The sequence below is a fragment of the Geotrypetes seraphini genome, chromosome 4 (genome assembly GCF_902459505.1).
Source record: "Geotrypetes seraphini chromosome 4, aGeoSer1.1, whole genome shotgun sequence".
Taxonomy (NCBI): Eukaryota; Metazoa; Chordata; class Amphibia; order Gymnophiona; family Dermophiidae; genus Geotrypetes; species Geotrypetes seraphini.
Window position 1 is genome coordinate 75,442,166 of NC_047087.1, and position 21,555 is coordinate 75,463,720.

General features: G+C 44.5%; 1 protein-coding gene across 1 annotated transcript in view; it reads right to left on the reverse strand.

Moving 5' to 3' along the window:
• Positions 1 to 20,573, reverse strand: part of HTR1F (5-hydroxytryptamine receptor 1F) — a 174,180-nt gene extending 153,607 nt beyond the window's left edge. The window contains exon 1 of the mRNA XM_033942821.1: positions 20,073 to 20,573. The gene's annotated coding sequence lies outside the window, so the exon portion shown is untranslated. The remainder of the gene's footprint in view (positions 1 to 20,072) is intronic.
• Positions 20,574 to 21,555: the final 982 nt, after the last annotated feature.

The following is a 21,555-nucleotide window of genomic DNA, read 5'->3' on the forward strand; positions in this document are numbered from 1 at the left end:
GGAATTACTGTGAGAATGGCAGCTTTTTACATTTTTTCCATTGACATGAATGGGTGAAATCTGATTTTCTGTTTGTAGCCCCGCCCACGTGTGCAGGTGGGCCGCGAGACCCCCAGAACATATCACCCCAGGTAGTGAGGGATCTGCATACCAACTTTCGGTCAAATCGGTCAAGCCGTTTTTGAATTACTGTGAGAATGGCAGCGTTTTACTTTTTTTCAATTGACATGAATGGGTGAAATCTGATGTTCTGTTTGTAGCTCCGCCCACTTGTGCAGGTGGGCCGCGAGACCCCCAGAACATATCACCCCAGGTAGTTGGAATTACTGTGAGAATGGCAGCTTTTTACATTTTTTCCATTGACATGAATGGGTGAAATCTGATTTTCTGTTTGTAGCTCCTCCCACGTGTGCAGGTGGGCCGCGAGACCCCCAGAACATATCACCCCAGGTAGTGAGGGATCTGCATACCAACTTTCGGTCAAATCGGTCAAGCCGTTTTTGAATTACTGTGAGAATGGCAGCTCTTTACATTTTTTCCATTGACATGAATGGGTGAAATCTGATTTTCTGTTTGTAGCTCCGCCCACGTGTGCAGGTGGTCAGCGAGACCCCCAGAACATATCACCCCAGGTAGTGAGGGATCTGCATATCAAGTTTCATTCAAATCGGTCCCACAGCTTTTTACATTTTTCCCATTGACTTGAATGGGTGAAATCAGATTTTCTGTTTGTAGCTCCGCCCATGTGTGCAGGTGGGCCGCGAGACCCCCAGAACATATCACCCCAGGTAGTGAGGGATCTGCATACCAAGTTTCGTTCAAATCGGCCCCACAGCTTTTTACATTTTTTCCATTGACTTGAATGGGTGAAATCTGATTTTCTGTTTGTAGCTCCGCCCACGTGTGCAGGTGAGCCGCGAGCCCCCAGAACATATCACCCCAGGTAGTGAGGGATCTGCATACCAAGTTTCGTTCAAATCGGTCCCACAGCTTTTTACATTTTTTCCATTGACTTGAATGGGTGAAAACTGATGTTCTGTTTGTAGCTCCGCCCATGTGTGCAGGTGGGCCGTGAGACCCCCAGGACATATCACCCCAGGTAGTTGGAATTACTGTGAGAATGGCAGCTTTTTACATTTTTTCCATTGACATGAATGGGTGAAATCTGATTTTCTGTTTGTAGCTCCGCCCACGTGTGCAGGTGAGCCGCGAGCCCCCAGAACATATCACCCCAGGTAGTGAGGGATCTGCATACCAAGTTTCGTTCAAATCGGTCCCACAGCTTTTTACATTTTTTCCATTGACTTGAATGGGTGAAATCTGATGTTCTGTTTGTAGCTCCGCCCACGTGTGCAGGTGGGCCGCGAGACCCCCAGAACATATCACCCCAGGTAGTAAGGGATCTGCATACCAAGTTTCGTTCAAATCGGTCAAGCCGTTTTTGAATTACTGTGAGAATGGCAGCGTTTTACTTTTTTTCAATTGACATGAATGGGTGAAATCTGATGTTCTGTTTGTAGCTCCGCCCACTTGTGCAGGTGGGCCGCGAGACCCCCAGAACATATCACCCCAGGTAGTTGGAATTACTGTGAGAATGGCAGCTTTTTACATTTTTTCCATTGACATGAATGGGTGAAATCTGATTTTCTGTTTGTAGCCCCACCCACGTGTGCAGGTGGGCCGCGAGACCCCCAGAACATATCACCCCAGGTAGTGAGGGATCTGCATACCAACTTTCGGTCAAATCGGTCAAGCCGTTTTTGAATTACTGTGAGAATGGCAGCTCTTTACATTTTTTCCATTGACATGAATGGGTGAAATCTGATTTTCTGTTTGTAGCTCCGCCCACGTGTGCAGGTGGTCAGCGAGACCCCCAGAACATATCACCCCAGGTAGTGAGGGATCTGCATATCAAGATTTGTTCAAATCGGTCCCACAGCTTTTTACATTTTTCCCATTGACTTGAATGGGTGAAATCAGATTTTCTGTTTGTAGCTCTGCCCATGTGTGCAGGTGGGCTGCGAGACCCCCAGAACATATCACCCCAGGTAGTGAGGGATCTGCATACCAAGTTTCGTTCAAATCGGTCCCACAGCTTTTTACATTTTTTCCATTGACTTGAATGGGTGAAATCTGATTTTCTGTTTGTAGCTCCGCCCATGTGTGCAGGTGAGCCACGAGCCCCCAGAACATATCACCCCAGGTAGTGAGGGATCTGCATACCAAGTTTCGTTCAAATCGGTCCCACAGCTTTTTACATTTTTTCCATTGACTTGAATGGGTGAAATCTGATGTTCTGTTTGTAGCTCCGCCCATGTGTGCAGGTGGGCCGCGAGACCCCCAGGACATATCACCCCAGGTAGTTGGAATTACTGTGAGAATGGCAGCTTTTTACATTTTTTCCATTGACATGAATGGGTGAAATCTGATTTTCTGTTTGTAGCTCCGCCCACGTGTGCAGGTGGGCCGCGAGACCCCCAGAACATATCACCCCAGGTAGTAAGGGATCTGCATACCAAGTTTCGTTCAAATCGGTCAAGCCGTTTTTGAATTACTGTGAGAATGGCAGCGTTTTACTTTTTTTCAATTGACATGAATGGGTGAAATCTGATGTTCTGTTTGTAGCTCCGCCCACTTGTGCAGGTGGGCCGCGAGACCCCCAGAACATATCACCCCAGGTAGTTGGAATTACTGTGAGAATGGCAGCTTTTTACATTTTTTCCATTGACATGAATGGGTGAAATCTGATTTTCTGTTTGTAGCCCCGCCCACGTGTGCAGGTGGGCCGCGAGACCCCCAGAACATATCACCCCAGGTAGTGAGGGATCTGCATACCAACTTTCGGTCAAATCGGTCAAGCCGTTTTTGAATTACTGTGAGAATGGCAGCTCTTTACATTTTTTCCATTGACATGAATGGGTGAAATCTGATTTTCTGTTTGTAGCTCCGCCCACATGTGCAGGTGGTCAGCGAGACCCCCAGAACATATCACCCCAGGTAGTGAGGGATCTGCATATCAAGTTTTGTTCAAATCGGTCCCACAGCTTTTTACATTTTTCCCATTGACTTGAATGGGTGAAATCAGATTTTCTGTTTGTAGCTCCGCCCATGTGTGCAGGTGGGCTGCGAGACCCCCAGAACATATCACCCCAGGTAGTGAGGGATCTGCATACCAAGTTTCGTTCAAATCGGTCCCACAGCTTTTTACATTTTTTCCATTGACTTGAATGGGTGAAATCTGATTTTCTGTTTGTAGCTCCGCCCACGTGTGCAGGTGAGCCACGAGCCCCCAGAACATATCACCCCAGGTAGTGAGGGATCTGCATACCAAGTTTCGTTCAAATCGGTCCCACAGCTTTTTACATTTTTTCCATTGACTTGAATGGGTGAAATCTGATGTTCTGTTTGTAGCTCCGCCCATGTGTGCAGGTGGGCCGCGAGACCCCCAAGACATATCACCCCAGGTAGTTGGAATTACTGTGAGAATGGAAGCTTTTTACATTTTTTCCATTGACATGAATGGGTGAAATCTGATTTTCTGTTTGTAGCTCCGCCCACGTGTGCAGGTGGGCCGCGAGACCCCTAGAACATATCACCCCAGGTAGTAAGGGATCTGCATACCAAGTTTCGTTCAAATCGGTCAAGCCGTTTTTGAATTACTGTGAGAATGGCAGCGTTTTACTTTTTTTCAATTGACATGAATGGGTGAAATCTGATGTTCTGTTTGTAGCTCCGCCCACTTGTGCAGGTGGGCCGCGAGACCCCCAGAACATATCACCCCAGGTAGTTGGAATTACTGTGAGAATGGCAGCTTTTTACATTTTTTCCATTGACATGAATGGGTGAAATCTGATTTTCTGTTTGTAGCTCCGCCCACGTGTGCAGGTGGTCAGCGAGACCCCCAGAACATATCACCCCAGGTAGTGAGGGATCTGCATATCAAGTTTCGTTCAAATCGGTCCCACAGCTTTTTACATTTTTCCCATTGACTTGAATGGGTGAAATCAGATTTTCTGTTTGTAGCTCTGCCCATGTGTGCAGGTGGGCCGCGAGACCCCAAGAACATATCACCCCAGGTAGTGAGGGATCTGCATACCAAGTTTCGTTCAAATCGGTCCCACAGCTTTTTACATTTTTTCCATTGACTTGAATGGGTGAAATCTGATTTTCTGTTTGTAGCTCCGCCCACGTGTGCAGGTGGGCAGTGAGACCCCCCAGAACATATCACCCCAGGTAGTGAGGGATCGGCATACCAAGTTTCGTTCAAATCGGTCCCACAGCTTTTTACATTTTTTCCATTGACGTGAATGGGTGAAATCTGATTTTCTGTTTGTAGCTCCGCCCACGTGTGCAGGTGGGCCGTGAGACCCCCAGGACATATCACCCCAGGTAGTGAGGGATCTGCATACCAATTTGCATTCAAATCGGTCCCAAAGCTTTTTACATTTTTACCATTGACTTGAATGGGTGAAATCAGATTTTCTGTTTGTAGCTCCGCCCACGTGTGCAGGTGGGCCACGAGACCCCCAGAACATATCACCCCAGGTAGTGAGGGATCTGCATACCAAGTTTCGTTCAAATCGGTCCCACAGCTTTTTACATTTTTTCCATTGACTTGAATGGGTGAAATATGATTTTGTGTTTGTAGCTCCGCCCACGTGTGAAGGTGGGCAGCGAGACCCCCAGAATATATCACCCCAGGTAGTGAGGGATCGGCATACCAAGTTTCGTTCAAATCGGTCCCACAGCTTTTTACATTTATTCCATTGACGTGAATGGGTGAAATCTGATTTTCTGTTTGTAGCTCCGCCCACGTGTACAGGTGGGCCGCGAGACCCCCAGGTCATATCACTCCAGGTAGTGAGGGATCTGCATACCAATTTGCATTCAAATCGGTCCCACAGCTTTTTACATTTTTACCATTGAATTGAATGGGTGAAATCAGATTTTCTGTTTGTAGCTCCGCCCACGTGTGCAGGTGGGCCGCGAGACCCACAGAACATATCACCCCAGGTAGTGAGGGATCGGCATACCAAGTTTCGTTCAAATCGGTCCCACAGCTTTTTACATTTTTTCCATTGATGTGAATGGGTGAAATCTGATTTTCTGTTTGTAGCTCTGCCCACGTGTGCAGGTGGGCCGTGAGACCCCCAGGACATATCACCCCAGGTAGTGAGGGATCTGCATACCAATTTGCATTCAAATCGGTCCCACAGCTTTTTACATTTTTACCATTGACTTGAATGGGTGAAATCAGATTTTCTGTTTGTAGCTCCGCCCACGTGTGCAGGTGGGCCACGAGACCCCCAGAACATATCACCCCAGGTAGTGAGGGATCTGCATACCAAGTTTCGTTCAAATCGGTCCCACAGCTTTTTACATTTTTTCCATTGACTTGAATGGGTGAAATCTGATTTTGTGTTTGTAGCTCCGCCCACGTGTGCAGGTGGGCAGCGAGACCCCCAGAACATATCACCCCATGTAGTGAGGGATCGGCATACCAAGTTTCGTTCAAATCGGTCCCACAGCTTTTTACATTTTTTCCATTGACGTGAATGGGTGAAATCTGATTTTCTGTTTGTAGCTCCGCCCACGTGTACAGGTGGGCCGCGAGACCCCCAGGTCATATCACCCCAGGTAGTGAGGGATCTGCATACCAATTTGCATTCAAATCGGTCCCACAGCTTTTTACATTTTTACCATTGACTTGAATGGGTGAAATCAGATTTTCTGTTTGTAGCTCCGCCCACGTGTGCAGGTGGGCCGCGAGACCCACAGAACATATCACCCCAGGTAGTGAGGGATCTGCATACCAAGTTTCGTTCAAATCGGTCCCACAGCTTTTTACATTTTTTCCATTGACTTGAATGGGTGAAATCTGATTTTGTGTTTGTAGCTCCGCCCACGTGTGCAGGTGGGCAGCGAGACCCCCAGAACATATCACCCCATGTAGTGAGGGATCGGCATACCAAGTTTCGTTCAAATCGGTCCCACAGCTTTTTACATTTTTTCCATTGACGTGAATGGGTGAAATCTGATTTTCTGTTTGTAGCTCCGCCCACGTGTACAGGTGGGCCGCGAGACCCCCAGGTCATATCACCCCAGGTAGTGAGGGATCTGCATACCAATTTGCATTCAAATCGGTCCCACAGCTTTTTACATTTTTTCCATTGACTTGAATGGGTGAAATCTGATGTTCTGTTTGTAGCTCCGCCCATGTGTGCAGGTGGGCCGCGAGACCCCCAGGACATATCACCCCAGGTAGTTGGAATTACTGTGAGAATGGCAGCTTTTTACATTTTTTCCATTGACATGAATGGGTGAAATCTGATTTTCTGTTTGTAGCTCCGCCCACGTGTGCAGGTGGGCCGCGAGACCCCCAGAACATATCACCCCAGGTAGTAAGGGATCTGCATACCAAGTTTCGTTCAAATCGGTCAAGCCGTTTTTGAATTACTGTGAGAATGGCAGCGTTTTACTTTTTTTCAATTGACATGAATGGGTGAAATCTGATGTTCTGTTTGTAGCTCCGCCCACTTGTGCAGGTGGGCCGCGAGACCCCCAGAACATATCACCCCAGGTAGTTGGAATTACTGTGAGAATGGCAGCTTTTTACATTTTTTTCCATTGACATGAATGGGTGAAATCTGATTTTCTGTTTGTAGCCCCGCCCACGTGTGCAGGTGGGCCGCGAGACCCCCAGAACATATCACCCCAGGTAGTGAGGGATCTGCATACCAACTTTCGGTCAAATCGGTCAAGCCGTTTTTGAATTACTGTGAGAATGGCAGCTCTTTACATTTTTTCCATTGACATGAATGGGTGAAATCTGATTTTCTGTTTGTAGCTCCGCCCACATGTGCAGGTGGTCAGCGAGACCCCCAGAACATATCACCCCAGGTAGTGAGGGATCTGCATATCAAGTTTTGTTCAAATCGGTCCCACAGCTTTTTACATTTTTCCCATTGACTTGAATGGGTGAAATCAGATTTTCTGTTTGTAGCTCCGCCCATGTGTGCAGGTGGGCTGCGAGACCCCCAGAACATATCACCCCAGGTAGTGAGGGATCTGCATACCAAGTTTCGTTCAAATCGGTCCCACAGCTTTTTACATTTTTTCCATTGACTTGAATGGGTGAAATCTGATTTTCTGTTTGTAGCTCCGCCCACGTGTGCAGGTGAGCCACGAGCCCCCAGAACATATCACCCCAGGTAGTGAGGGATCTGCATACCAAGTTTCGTTCAAATCGGTCCCACAGCTTTTTACATTTTTTCCATTGACTTGAATGGGTGAAATCAGATTTTCTGTTTGTAGCTCCGTCCATGTGTGCAGGTGGGCCGCGAGACCCCCAGGACATATCACCCCAGGTAGTTGGAATTACTGTGAGAATGGAAGCTTTTTACATTTTTTCCATTGACATGAATGGGTGAAATCTGATTTTCTGTTTGTAGCTCCGCCCACGTGTGCAGGTGGGCCGCGAGACCCCTAGAACATATCACCCCAGGTAGTAAGGGATCTGCATACCAAGTTTCGTTCAAATCGGTCAAGCCGTTTTTGAATTACTGTGAGAATGGCAGCGTTTTACTTTTTTTCAATTGACATGAATGGGTGAAATCTGATGTTCTGTTTGTAGCTCCGCCCACTTGTGCAGGTGGGCCGCGAGACCCCCAGAACATATCACCCCAGGTAGTTGGAATTACTGTGAGAATGGCAGCTTTTTACATTTTTTCCATTGACATGAATGGGTGAAATCTAATTTTCTGTTTGTAGCTCCGCCCACGTGTGCAGGTGGTCAGCGAGACCCCCAGAACATATCACCCCAGGTAGTGAGGGATCTGCATATCAAGTTTCGTTCAAATCGGTCCCACAGCTTTTTACATTTTTCCCATTGACTTGAATGGGTGAAATCAGATTTTCTGTTTGTAGCTCTGCCCATGTGTGCAGGTGGGCCGCGAGACCCCAAGAACATATCACCCCAGGTAGTGAGGGATCTGCATACCAAGTTTCGTTCAAATCGGTCCCACAGCTTTTTACATTTTTTCCATTGACTTGAATGGGTGAAATCTGATTTTCTGTTTGTAGCTCCGCCCACGTGTGCAGGTGGGCAGCGAGACCCCCAGAATATATCACCCCAGGTAGTGAGGGATCGGCATACCAAGTTTCGTTCAAATCGGTCCCACAGCTTTTTACATTTTTTCCATTGACGTGAATGGGTGAAATCTGATTTTCTGTTTGTAGCTCCGCCCACGTATCAAGTTTCGTTCAAATCGGTCAAGCCGTTTTTGCGTGATCGCGGCACATACACACATACACACACACATACACACATACATACCTCCGATTTTATATATATAGATATTTAGAAAAAAAAAGGTTGCATCAAACCATAAAAGCTTAATCATAGTTTTATCAGAATTCTACCATTAGGACTGGCTCTGGCTCATGCTTTACAGATTTATATTCAGTTTGTATCCTAACGCTGGCATTGCTCTAAGCCCGCTGTCCTCTATTAAATTGAGTTTTATCTTATCACTGAGGTAAAGCTTCTTAAGTGCAGCTATGTGACTGAGGAATGAGTACTGAAAATCATAGCAACAAATCAAATACCTCACCATCTGTTTTTTGTCTTTTCAATTTCATTGCCCTCCTGTGTTCTACTGCTAGTCTGATATATTTTCAGGTAGGGAGAACATGTCTTGACCTGGATGAGCACTCTATTTACAGGATCTGAGAATATTCAGTGGTTCATAAAGTTGAGAAATGGTTCTGTCTGATGGACTTAAAACTTCCTTCCAACAGAATTGCACTCTGCTAAAAAAAAGAACAGAACCCCCCCCCTCTCCATACAAACCTCAAAAATGTTTGTGTTTTACTCCAGAAATTAAAGTTTGAATAATTCAAAGGTGGAATACATATTTTAAAACAAGTATCATTTAGATATTATACAGCACCTTGCATGTCAACCTTCATTATTAAGAGGGACAACAAGAAAACACATACACCCAAGGTCTCCTTTAACAAAGGTGTGCTAGCGGTTTTTATTTAGCGTGCACTAAAATGCCATGCACACTAGCCGCTACCGACTCCTTTTAAGCAGGCAGTAATTTTTCGGCTAGCAGATATGAATTGCTTCTTTCGATTACAGGCAAAGGCAAAGAAGAAAATTTTCTTACAGCAAATGGTCCAGTTCAGTAGCCTAATATCCCCTCTAATTCTACATATGATGCTTAAAATTGCGTGTGGAAATTTGGCATTGCACCCAAGTTGCACATACAATTTAATTTCCAAACCAACCATTTACAACTACTACTACTAATCATTTCTATAGCGCTACTAGACATGCGCAGTAATATAAATTTATGTGACGATTTTTAGTTGCCCGGATTTACGTCTGGATCTGAAAAGGGGCATGGGCAGATCAGGAGAATTCCTAGAATTTGTGTGCACTGTTACAGAATAAAGGAGATCCGTGCGCAATATAGATGTGAGAATTACACAAGGTTTCAGTTTATGTAAATACCTGAGTCAAATGCTATTCTATAAATGGCACCCGACTCTGAGGGTAAAATTCTAAAACCGGCGCTAGTAGGTGCCCTACCAGTGCCTAAGTTAATTGAAAAATGCCATTAGAAATGGCAAAAAACAGCAAGGTTAAAGCACCTATTGGCATCGGAATTGTGCCTATGTAGGTGCTTTATGGTGCCTAACACCACTATGGGCATGGCTAATGCCAAAAGAGGCATTAGGCGCCATAAAGCACCTACACTTCTCCCTCTAAATCTGCGGTTTCAGCATCCACGGATTCGGTTATTCGCGATTTTTTTTTTTTTTAGATCCATTTTCATTTTTCGGGCTATTTTTAAGCCCTCTTAGACCCTACTTAAGCCTTACTTGGTGATCTAGCGGGTTTTCAGGGCAGGAGTGATTTTCCTATGCTCCTGCCCCGAAAACCCGCTAGACCACCAGGTAAGGCTGGGGGGAAGCAGGGGGCAGGTCAGAGCCGGCCCAAATATTATTCGCAGTTTTATAATATTTGTGGGCCAGCTCTGCCTCTAACCCCCATGGATACAGAGGGAGAAATGTACATAGGTATGATTCATGGTCAGTAGAAAGGTAGGCCTGGAAAATCCTGGCCTAAATTTCCAGTGCTTATCTGCCCCGGAGGTACAATTCTTTATATGGCCCCGAGGTACGATTCTGTACATGATTGATATGTGATCGGTGGCCGCTTTAGAGGCGGTTGTTGTTGTTTTAGAGAATTCGAGCCTGATTGCTGTTTATAGAATAGCGCATGACACTAATTTTTATCGGTGCTGATTTTTTGCCACCTTATAGAATTTAGTCCCATTTGCCTAACACTAGTGGAATATCCCAAATAGACTGTAAGGGGGATAGTTATAAATATACAGTAAAAGATCACCTTTTAGTGCACATTGATTTTTCATGCTCCTGTGGGCGAGAGAGCACAATCCCCCATGGCTCACACTCCCCTGTGGCTCAAGCCCACTCATCCATCCACAAGGTCCATGCCTAGGGTTACCAGATTTCTTTGTGGTTCTACTCCGTTCTGTCCCAAGTCATGTCCCGTTCCGTCTTCAGCTCTGCCCCATTCTGCCCCAGTCCTGCCCCCACACGGACCTCATCTCTTCTTCCCCAAGCTTGGGGCTGCGTCTGGATGGCCTCCAAGTACATGTATGAGTGTGATGTCATTGTGTCACATCCAAGCATGCTCAGAGGCCCTCCAGACGTGGCCCTGAGCTTAGGGCCTTCCAAAACTTGGAAAAACTGCCAGGTTTAGGAAATCCATCCAGGCACCCAGACAGTCCTCTAAAAAGACAATATGTTAGGGTTTTCCCAGACATCTAGTAACCTCCTACTTCTAAGATGTCCCTCAACCCCTCGAAGGTCTAACTTTTCAGCATTGGTGGTTGGGGGAGGGTTACAAGATGTCTGGATTTCCCCGGATGGTCCGGATGGTTTTTCAAAACCTGGCATTTTGTCCTGGTTGAAGCTTTCCTCCACATTGTGTCGGGCAGGAGATCATCCATGCGCCACACGATGATGTCACACGCATGCATGTGATGTCATCACGGCGCATCCACACATGCATGGATGACCTCCTCCCCGATGCGAGCAGGCAGTGGAGGGCATGGCTGGGGAAGGATTGGGGGCAAGACTGGAGCCTGACGGGGCAGGAATGGGTGGAACTGGGTAGACCTGGGTCGGGTCTAGGGGGTCTGGAATTTTCAAACGGAAAATCTGGTAATCCTAGAGAGGGGATCTTTGGGTAGGAGCAATGCCCAGTAACTCCTGCCCAGTCTGGCCCTAGCCACAAAATAGCACTCCTAGAAGTAGGGGTCATGTTTTCATTATGATGTCACTCATGATAGGGTTATAAGACGTCTGGGAAAACTCAGTCATGTCCTCAATTTCAAGGACTGTCCAGGTGCCAGGATGGTTTTTTAAAATTGGGGAAGTCTGTACAGGTTTAGCCGGCTCTTCTTACTCCCCCACCTACCTCCTCCCCAGGTCCGGCCGCTGTAACTGAATCTTCGGGCGGCCGGCAACACCAATAAGGTAAGCCTGCTGCTGCCGGCCTGCCCTGGAAGCCACCTCGTTTCAAATCCGGCCTAAGTGAGTGCACATCTGAAGCCTGATATTTTTTTCTGACTGTATAGCTCAATGAATCTGAGCCAATGAATGACTGCTAGCATTGTGCTATAGAAACACACACACAACATAGTGGGCAGTCTGGGTAGGAATAATGGTGTGTGACTGCATCTGGTTCTCAAGTACACATTGACTGATCTGCCAAACCTGATGCAGGTTTTATTATTCAAGAATATTCTGTCTCTCTCCCTCTCCTATGCTTTTCTCCAGAATGAATCCCCAGCAAGAGGTGGGAGAACGGCCTGCTTGGATATAGAGTTCCTTCTAAAATGAAAAAAATAAGAAAGCCTGCACATGTTGATTGGCTGATTTACTTTGCAAGTTAGACATATGAGGGGCTGCTGAAAAGTTCTCAGCCTAACCCAAAAAGTTGGAGCAGTCTCGGCAGCCATTTTGAAACTATTTGCGGTGTGTGCAGTAGTGGTAGAGGGCAGGAAAGACTGGAGATCTTTCCTATCCCTGAAGAGGCCACTAGACCATCTGGTTTTTAAATTACTTATGGGGAGGGTGGTCTGTTCCCCATTATCACAGGATTACTGTAGTATCGGTTACCATTTCCACAGCAATACCATTGGGTATTCTTTGAACATGATCCCCATTACCGCAGGTTACCATGTCACTCTCTAATTGGAAAGCATTCCTAATCCCCTAACAAAGATAGAACTATTAAAGATTTGAAGCAAAATATGCAAGGTACATCTTTTGAAAGACATGCTTTGGAAATGTAAATACCTGTATCTTAGATAAAACATTCAATAGAGATTATTTAATTAATTTTAGTATTCATGCACAATGTAAGGTGGGAGACTTTAGGGTGCTGGACTCCCTTTGGTCAGAACCTTATATATCAGTGGTTTCAAATTTGCGGCCCAGGGGGTCACATATGGCCCGTCAGATACTATTTTGAGGCCCTTAGTATGTTTATCATAATCACAAAAGTAAAATAAAACAGTTTCTTGATCATATGTCTCTTTAGCTATAAATGACAATATTATTATTAAGACTTAGCCAAAAGGAAAGATTTATAAACTATAAAGAGTTTTACCTCATGCAAAATTGTCATTTCTTTAACTATTTTTTTCTGAGGCCCTCTAAGTACCTACAAATCCAAAATGTAGCCCTGCAAAGGGTTTCAGTTTGAGACCACTGTTCTATATGTTTCTGCCTTCATCTATACTGCACATTTACACGCACTATTCTTCAGCAATTACATTGCTTACAGCGGAAACACTTAATTAAACAATCTTTCCACTAACACAGGATTGAAACCTCACAGTCTGGTTTGGAAATGAGTAAATTATCTCCTGGATTTAACTGCACCTCAACTAAGCATGCCACTTAACAGATGTATGATGTGAAGAGGCGAGACTCCAATTTATACAAAATGTCCTCAGGCATCTGCACAATCTACAGTAGATAGAATAAACCAAGCTTGACTGGGCCTGGGATGCACACAAAAAGAAGAAAGCTGAGAAACAGAGAGAACTGACTGTTGGGGAAGGAGCTCAGCAATGCAGGCCAAAGACCAAGAGCCCTTCTGTCTGACCCATCTCAAGTTAAATGTAATATTTATTACAAATACAAAAGGAGAGAAAGTTAGAAACAGCTATTTATTTGAAAGTGACTATTAAGTGCTGTGATTGACCAAGGGATGCACATGTAGGGGCGTGACCCCGGATGTGGTTTCTCTACTGTTAAGGCTCAGTTTGAGATATAGTTTAGACTTATGCACATAGGGCCTAATGTACATAGAGCTCACAGGGCCTAGTTGAATTGCTTGGTCAGGGCTAGCCACTAATATTCAACAACATTTAGCCAGCCAAGTGCCATTGAATATTATGGTTGGTGCCAAACTGAAAGCTGACTATGTTGGGAGTGTTCCAGGGCAGAATCAGCACTTAGCCGCTTAAGTAGCCAGGTTTACCACATAAATGGGACCACATAAAATCTATCCTATTTTTATGCAGTCACCGATGGCCACTTAAGTGTTGAAAATCGACTTAAGCACCTTTGGGGCTCATTTTCAAAAAAGATAGATGTCCAAAAGACAGCATAAAACAACACTTGCACATCTTACCAGTCAAAACGTCCAAGTAGGCATTCTCAAAACAGACTTTCTAGACTTCTTTCTGGTTGTTTTGTCTCCGGTGCATCCAAATCTTAAGGGGGCATGTTAGAGGCATGTTTTGGGTGACCTTAGGATTTGGACGCTCGCCAGGCATAATCAAACCTTTAACAAAAGGTCCTGGACTTTTTTTTTTTTTTAAGACATTTGGAGCTAGGCCTGTTTTAAAAGCCTCTAAATGCTAATAAGGTGCCCAAACTGAGCAGATGACCACTGGAGGGATCCTTCCTACCACCCAAAGAAGTAAAAAAAATAAATAAATTTGAAGGTGGTGGTGAAAAGTTCTCAGCCCAAGCAGCTTCAGATGTTAACACAGACATTTGAGCTCAGAGAGCAGTGGGGCATTCCAAGGGTTACTGCAGTGAATTTCACATTAAAAGTTCCAGGTGGGGGCAATCCAAGATGGCGTCATGCTGAGAAGCTTGTGAAGTCGGTTTCTCTGAAGCTCTGTGGAGCTAAGCGTGTTGATTCTCTTGCTGGGAAAATGGGCAAGAGAAAGGGAATGGCGAAAGTCCGAGTCCCGGCAGTTAGCCAAGAATCGCTGAAGAAGCAAACTACCATGGAAGATTATAGAATGCTGACTGGTCCGGGAATCTCTCCTCAAAAGAATTTTCTCCCCCACAGCAAGGTCTAGCAGCGAGGGTGTCCACTCCACACACTCTGTATCCAGCTGAAACTGTGAGTGGAGCATATGGGGGGGAAGACCCTTCTGACAGTTCTAGAGGTGTGAAAATTAAGAAATCAGCCATTATAACCTTAGAGGTACTTTGGGAGGCTATACAGGACTTAAATTCCTCTTTTTTGAGAAGAGTGGATAGAATGGAAGGTGAAATGAAGAATGTTTCTGAACAAATTGCTTCTTAGTCCCAAAGCTCTGTTCAGCAATTTGAGAAAATAACAACTTTGGAAGAGAAGGTGGAGGCGGTACAAAATCTGGGAGTAGCTATGGTGAAAGATAAGATCTTAACTCAACGAAAGATTGAATATTTGGAAAATTAGTTGAGGAACTACTTGAGATTTTTAAATTTTCCCAAGTCCCCCTTAATATCAGCAGTGGACTTGGTGAGATGATATTTAAAGGAGGTCCTTAAGATATTGGATGAAGCCCTCCCACCGATTGTGAAAGCTCACTATGTTTCTGGGAAAGAAACAGGAGGGGCTGGGACCTCAGGAAGAATAGACGGACCCGATGGTGAATTTAACTGACTTTCTAGAATCATCTCTCAAAATAGTTACCCAGAGATTAACTCTAATTGTAAGATTTGCTCTGGAACCGGATCACAATAATGTTTAAAGTTGATATTTCTGCAATATTAATCAGCAGTTTATGGGATCAAATATTCTGATATTTCCTGATTTATCTAGAGACACACAAAAGAGGCGCATGTCATTCTTGGCTTATAAACCAAGAGTGAATGCTCTGGGAGTCAAATTTGTATTGAAATTTCCTGTATATGTATGGTATTACTAGAGGGTTCAACTTTTACTTTTTTTTTTACCCAAAACAGCTACTGGATTTTCTTGTAGCCAAAGAGGAGATTAGGGTGATGTACGACTCTCCAATGGGAAAGGAATGCTGCAAGTGTGCTGAGCCAATGATGTGGGGGAAAGCTTCTAGGGAAAGTATTTTGTTTTTCCTTATTGATTATTTCAATGCATCTTGGATCTATTGTGGACTGTCTTAAGATGTTATTTTCCTGATAACCACCCCCAAATACAAGATCTTCAGAAAAAAAATAAAAACGATACTCTTCAAGAAATCACTGAATCACTCTTAGCATATCAATTACCTTCCATCCTCCTGCCTTCACCCCGCCCCACAGATACTACCAGTTCTTCTCAATTTCTCTTGAATTCACCAATGATCTACTGTATTCCACCATTTATATCTCTTTTTGTAACCCGCCTTCTCAACTTCTCCTGAATTTACCAATGATCCAATATTGTAACCCACCTTTTATAACTCTTTTGTAATCCGCCTTGAACTGCAAGGTAATGGCGGAATAGAAATCTCTAATGTAATGTAATGTAATGTAATTTCTTTTTATAATATTACTGAAATTTCATTATCATGGATGTATTGAAGTGATTGTAAATTTGAAATGTTAGAAAAAAAAATGTTCCGGGTACAGATGTCACCATATCTTGCTTATATTGTATGGTGAGCCCTCCAAATCCTACTGTACCTACATTAAGATGACATCTGCAGACATAAGGGCTATTGTTGTGGTGTACAGGTGGGTACAATAAGTTTTGGATGGGTTTTGGAGGGCTCACTATACAATGTAAGCAGTTTATAGTGACGTGTGCCGGAGACTTTGAAATGTGACCGTCACTGCAGTATCCCCTAGAGGGCCACTCTGCCGTGCTCAGTTCTCTGTGAACAGAATGCTGGCTGCTTTGAGGTTTGAAAAACTGTCATTTGTATGTTTTTCATGTGGATGCATTTGTATTTGGGAGTGGCCAAAAAAGATAGACATACTAAGGACCAAAACGCCTACATAGGTCATTTCCCCCCCCCCCCCCAAAAAAAAAAAAAAAAAGAAAAAAAGATGTCTTGCTGTTTTGGAATGTCTTGCTGGATTTTGGGATGTCTTTCCCAAAATATCCAAACTCAGGATTAGATGTTCTATTGAAAATACCCCATCACATCTTATCTGGCTTCAAAATAACCAGATATTTAAACCCGAACCCCCCCACAGGTTTCAGCTTTGAATATCCAGAAACAACACCACTGGAGGTAAGCACATATTTTCCATTTGAAAAGTGGTGTAACTTAACATAAGAATAGCCCTACTGGGTCAGACCAATGGTCCATCTAGCCCAGTATCCCGTCTCCAACAGTGGCCAATCCAAGTCACAAGTACCTGGCAGAATCCTAAATAGTAGCAAGATTCTGGAACCCCAAAGAGTAACAAGATTCCATGCTACCAATCCCAGGGCAAGCAGTGGCTTCCCTCATGTCTGTGTCTACTTACTGTATGTGTATACCTGCCACAAGAGTTAGGAGGCCTGTTATAAAAAAATTTATTCTCTAAAGGCAATTTTATCAATCTATTTTGCATGTGAAGCACATTTCACTTGCAGAAAATGGCTCATATAAAATTGCAGGGATGTATACTGAGAGAGAATAAAGCTTGGATACATCCCGAGATAAGTCCTGGCATTGGACAGGTGAAGGGGGATGGAAAGAAGACAAAGATCACTTTTCTCTTTACAGAAAAAACTGCCCTCACCCCCTGCAACTGACATCTACCTTATCTATCTCTGCAGATGATAGAAACAATAGATTAACTATGGAAAGATATTTCACCATTAACTGAAGAGCATGCAAAGATGGAGAAATACACTGTTTTATGAGTTCAATTAGCTACTGTAGGAATAAAGCTAGAGAAAAAGCAACAGGTCCTGAGGCTGTGGGCTAGCTGTGGTTTTACACCAAGGCCCACCCAGCCAGATACCATAAAGAGATAAACAGACCGTGGTCAGAAGACAGAATTCTCAGAAGAAAGAATTCATAAGAAAAATCACCTAATAGAAAGTATCGGAGATGTTTAGAGTTGGGAGGGGGGCTTGTGCTCGGAAATACTAATATGGTGGGGAAACAGGCATTTCGGGGAAAAGGTAGGTTTTACGGAAAACAGAGTAGACATATAACATGACGTAGGTGAGAATAGCCAATAAATGAATGTAGTTAGGCAGTAATGCATAAGTAAATAACCAATAAGGATGTATCATGTGATGTAAACCAACGTGGTGTTGGCCACTAAGAAATGTATAAAAACCAGGCCTTTAGAAGGGAGAGGGCAGAACAGACATCAGAGGACCTCTAGGCCTAGAGGTCACCTTCTGTATCACCTTCTGTTACACTATATACTATATGATCTATTCTTGTAAGCTGTTATTGATTGACTAAATAAATATATACTTATTGAAGCCAGTATATAGTGTTCGAGGTCTCATTACCGAGGTAGGCCTGGACAGCGGCTTACATCAATACGCACACACAAATAGGCATGTTGACAGAAGCATGAGCACATTTGTATGGTCCATTATTCCTGGCAAATTTTATGTAAAATTTTTGATAATTCTGCACAAATATTTCAAAATTCTGCAAAGTTTATTTGTAGTGTTATGTATAGAATTCTACCTTGAGGCTTGATATTCCTTCCTGCCTTTTCCTTTCTCAGGTTCCAGCTCTTCAGTTCCTTCGCTCACTCTAACTGCAGTTCTATCTCCCTCTAAATTCCACCCTCTCTCACTTGCACTCTGAATCCCTTCCTTGGCTCCTCATAGTCTTCCCCCTTTCTGCTCTTTGTCACTCTCCCTTTCTCTATCATACCCACCCCCACTTGTGGGTCCAGCATCCATGTCCCTCACTCCACCCACCACTTCTCTCACTTGCCCACTGAATGCCTTCCTTATTCCTCATGGTCTGGCATCTCTCTCTCTTCCCCTCTCTCTATCGTCAAATATCTCTCCCTTCTCACTCCCCCCCCCCTTTTCTGGCTTGGGTTTCCTTCGCACCCACTTTCCCCTTTATTTAAGAGTCCAGTATCCATGTCCCCTTCCCTCTACTTCTCTCCCTGCAGGTCTAGCATCCATATCCCCTCCTCCCCCCCCCCCCCCACTTGTAGTCCAGGATCAATATCCCCCCTCCTCTGTTCCCCACTTGTAGTGCAGCATCCATGTTCCTTCCCCTCTTCTTCTCCCCTTTCAGGTCTAACATCCTTGTTGTCTCCTCTCTACCCCCCAACTTACAGTCCAGGATCCATGTCAAGTTCAAGTTTCCAGTTTATTTATTTTTGATATACCATCTATCAAAACAAATGTCTAAACGGTGTCCCCTTTTCTCCCCCTCTCCTACTAGTAATCCAGGATCTATGTCCCCATTTCTTTCCCCCTACTTGCAGTCCAGGATACATTACCCCTTCTCTCCCCTCAGTTTGGACCTAGCATCCATGTTCCCTCCATCCCCTTCCCCCTCCCAAACTGTGTAAAGTGTAGTCTAGCATCCATATCCTTGTCCCCTCTTCTTCCCCACACAGGTTTGGCCTCTCTCCCTCTGACCAACTGATACCCCCCTCCCCCCAAAGAGATCAGACATGCCTGTGGGCCTCCTAAGGCAGCGTCAGTTGGCTGGTAGAGGTAGCACTGTGAACAGGCTGCTTGCGACTGGCCCTGCCAGGGACTTTCCTTTGCCATGTCATCTACAGAAAGTGATGACATGGCTTGTTCACAGTGCTGCCTTTACTGCTGCATCCTTGTGAGGTCCACAGGTATGTCTGATCTCACTGGGAGGGGGGACAGACCCAAACAGGGGAGGAGGGGACAGGGGCAGAATAGATCGTTTGCATAGAATTTTGCACAGATGGAGAATTCAGTGCAAATTCTGCGCTTCGCAGTTGCGCAGGATTCCACCAGGAGTAATCCATTTGTACAGTAGTTATTCCTAGAAGCAGCATTTAGGAGGAGCTGTAGTGGAGCTGTGAGCTACACTCATACTTTATAAAACAGTTCATACTGTATATGCTCACAGTGTACTCGTGTGCAAGAGTATTTATGGCTGATCCACTTTGCAAGTTGGAAGTATGCATGCATGCACTGCAAAGCCATTGTCTTGCAAAGAACATCCCAGAAAACAGGGGGCTTATTCTGGGAGTCTTATCATAAAGATATGATCAGCATGTGCATGCTGCCTTCATATACCTCAGAAAGTAAGACAATCAAAATTTTAACCTGGTAGGCGTTAAATGATATTATGGAATTCTATTTTTACATATGTAAAGAAAAGTAAAGTACAGCAGTACTGACAAAATTCACCAAGATCAATATTATATTAACCATGTAAAAAAGGAGAAAGTTGTAAACACAGAATTGTTAAACTAATCAATCTCTATCTTCTTCTATCTTCCAGCTGTCTTCCTGAATGGCTTGATATTAATAGCTGGAGCTACAATGTGACAACATTCACCAGTGCACACAGACATAAATCTCTAACTGAAGCAATACAACATTCAAAACAAAACATGAGAGGGGGAAAAAAAAAAATCAAACCATTTGAAACAGATTACCCAATTTAAAGCACCTGTGTAGCATTAAAAAAAAAATGTAATTCTAGAAAGTTGATATTTTTTTTCATTCATAAAGCAGGGCTTGAGCATAGTAAGAATTCAATAAGACAGGTACAATGATTTTTACTGTGTGAGGATTTGCCATGCAAATATTGTGTAGAAACAAGCAAGAAAACAAGACTGTTCTCAAAGCCCTCACTCACCTGCTTCGGTGACAGTGCCAAAGCCATGCAGATCCATGTTGCAAAAGTAGCACAACTTTGCCTCCGTGCTTCAGAGGAGCGTGATCAGTTCCAGTTTCCAGAGCTCTGTGGCTTCCCACACTTTCTAAGCAGCTCTCCAGTTAATCCAGCATGTGAACTGGGACAAAAGAGGAGGTTATGGCAAGCTCTAAAGTATCCCAGACCCGAGCAAATAAGGAATGAAAATGGAATGTGGAAGAGAATGAAAAAAGCTGTGGTAACCTTTGGAAAGAGAGCCTGGAAACGGAGCTCAGAAAAGAAGCTCCTTTCCTCTCTTCTTCAGGCACAGGCTCTTTGGACTTTACTAGATTTTCTGCTGCCACCTACTGCACAGATTTCCCAACCAAATATTCCTGGTTTAAAATTTCCCTGGAGGTGTTTTCCTTGAAGTTGTTTAATGTGCTCCACAATGTCCTTCTTCCTCTGTCTTGCTGCCTGTTTCTTTATCTAATTGGTCCCAAGGTTTACGTTAGCTGATAAGCTTTGACATTTCAATCCTTCAGTAATATTCTTCAGGCCTAGATATCAGAGGATCAGGCACTGATTAAAATCTCATGCTAATTCATCCACACATGCAAACTAACAAGCAGATTCAGAAATAATGAAAATATATGATTAATGCAGGGTCTATGCCCAATATTCTGCGAGCACAATGTAAAAGAGTGTTTTGCGCAAAAGCTAGCCCTGCACAAAACCTAAAAACAATGCTAATGAGGTTATTTGCTATTCCACCCCGATGCAGAGAACTGTATAAAAGATTTTAAGGCAAGCACATACATGAACTTGGAATGCCAGGTCTGAGGAGGCTTAGAAGGGTTAGCTTGTTCTTCTGCAGTAGCATCTGTGAGGATTAAACACCTGCTTCTTCTTTTTCTGTGATCATAACTGTACTTGGAAATTTGTAAGACAGAAGGGGGAGGTGATGGTTCTGCGCATAAGTTTGATCAGAAAAAATTGTATTTGCTTAGGTGCTGTCTGCACACAAATATTGACATTCAATGGCATAGTAAGGGGGTGGGGCTTGGACCACCTCGGTTGTTGTCTTGGGGGCTCCAGCACCTCTCTTTTCTAACCTCAGCTCCTTCCCACCACTCCCCCCGCCACTTGTGTGCTTTCACGCCCCCCCCTGTAACTCTAGCTTTCACAGGCATGAGCAGCAGCTCCAACCTGCTGCTCATGCCGGCCTCGGCTCTCCCTCTGATGTCACTTCTTCATCACAGGACCAGGAAGTGATGTCAGAGGGCGAGCCAAGGCCGGCGCGGGCAGCAAGTTGGAGATGCTGTTTGTGCTAGATAAGTTAAAAGAGGTGCAGTGGAAGGAAAGTGGTGTGTGCATTCAGTGGGGTGCAGGGAAAGAGTGGGGGGCAGAGAAGGGAGTGTGGGGGCACCGCCACCCTGGTCGCCTCCCACCCTCACTACGCTACTGTTGACATTACAAACATTTT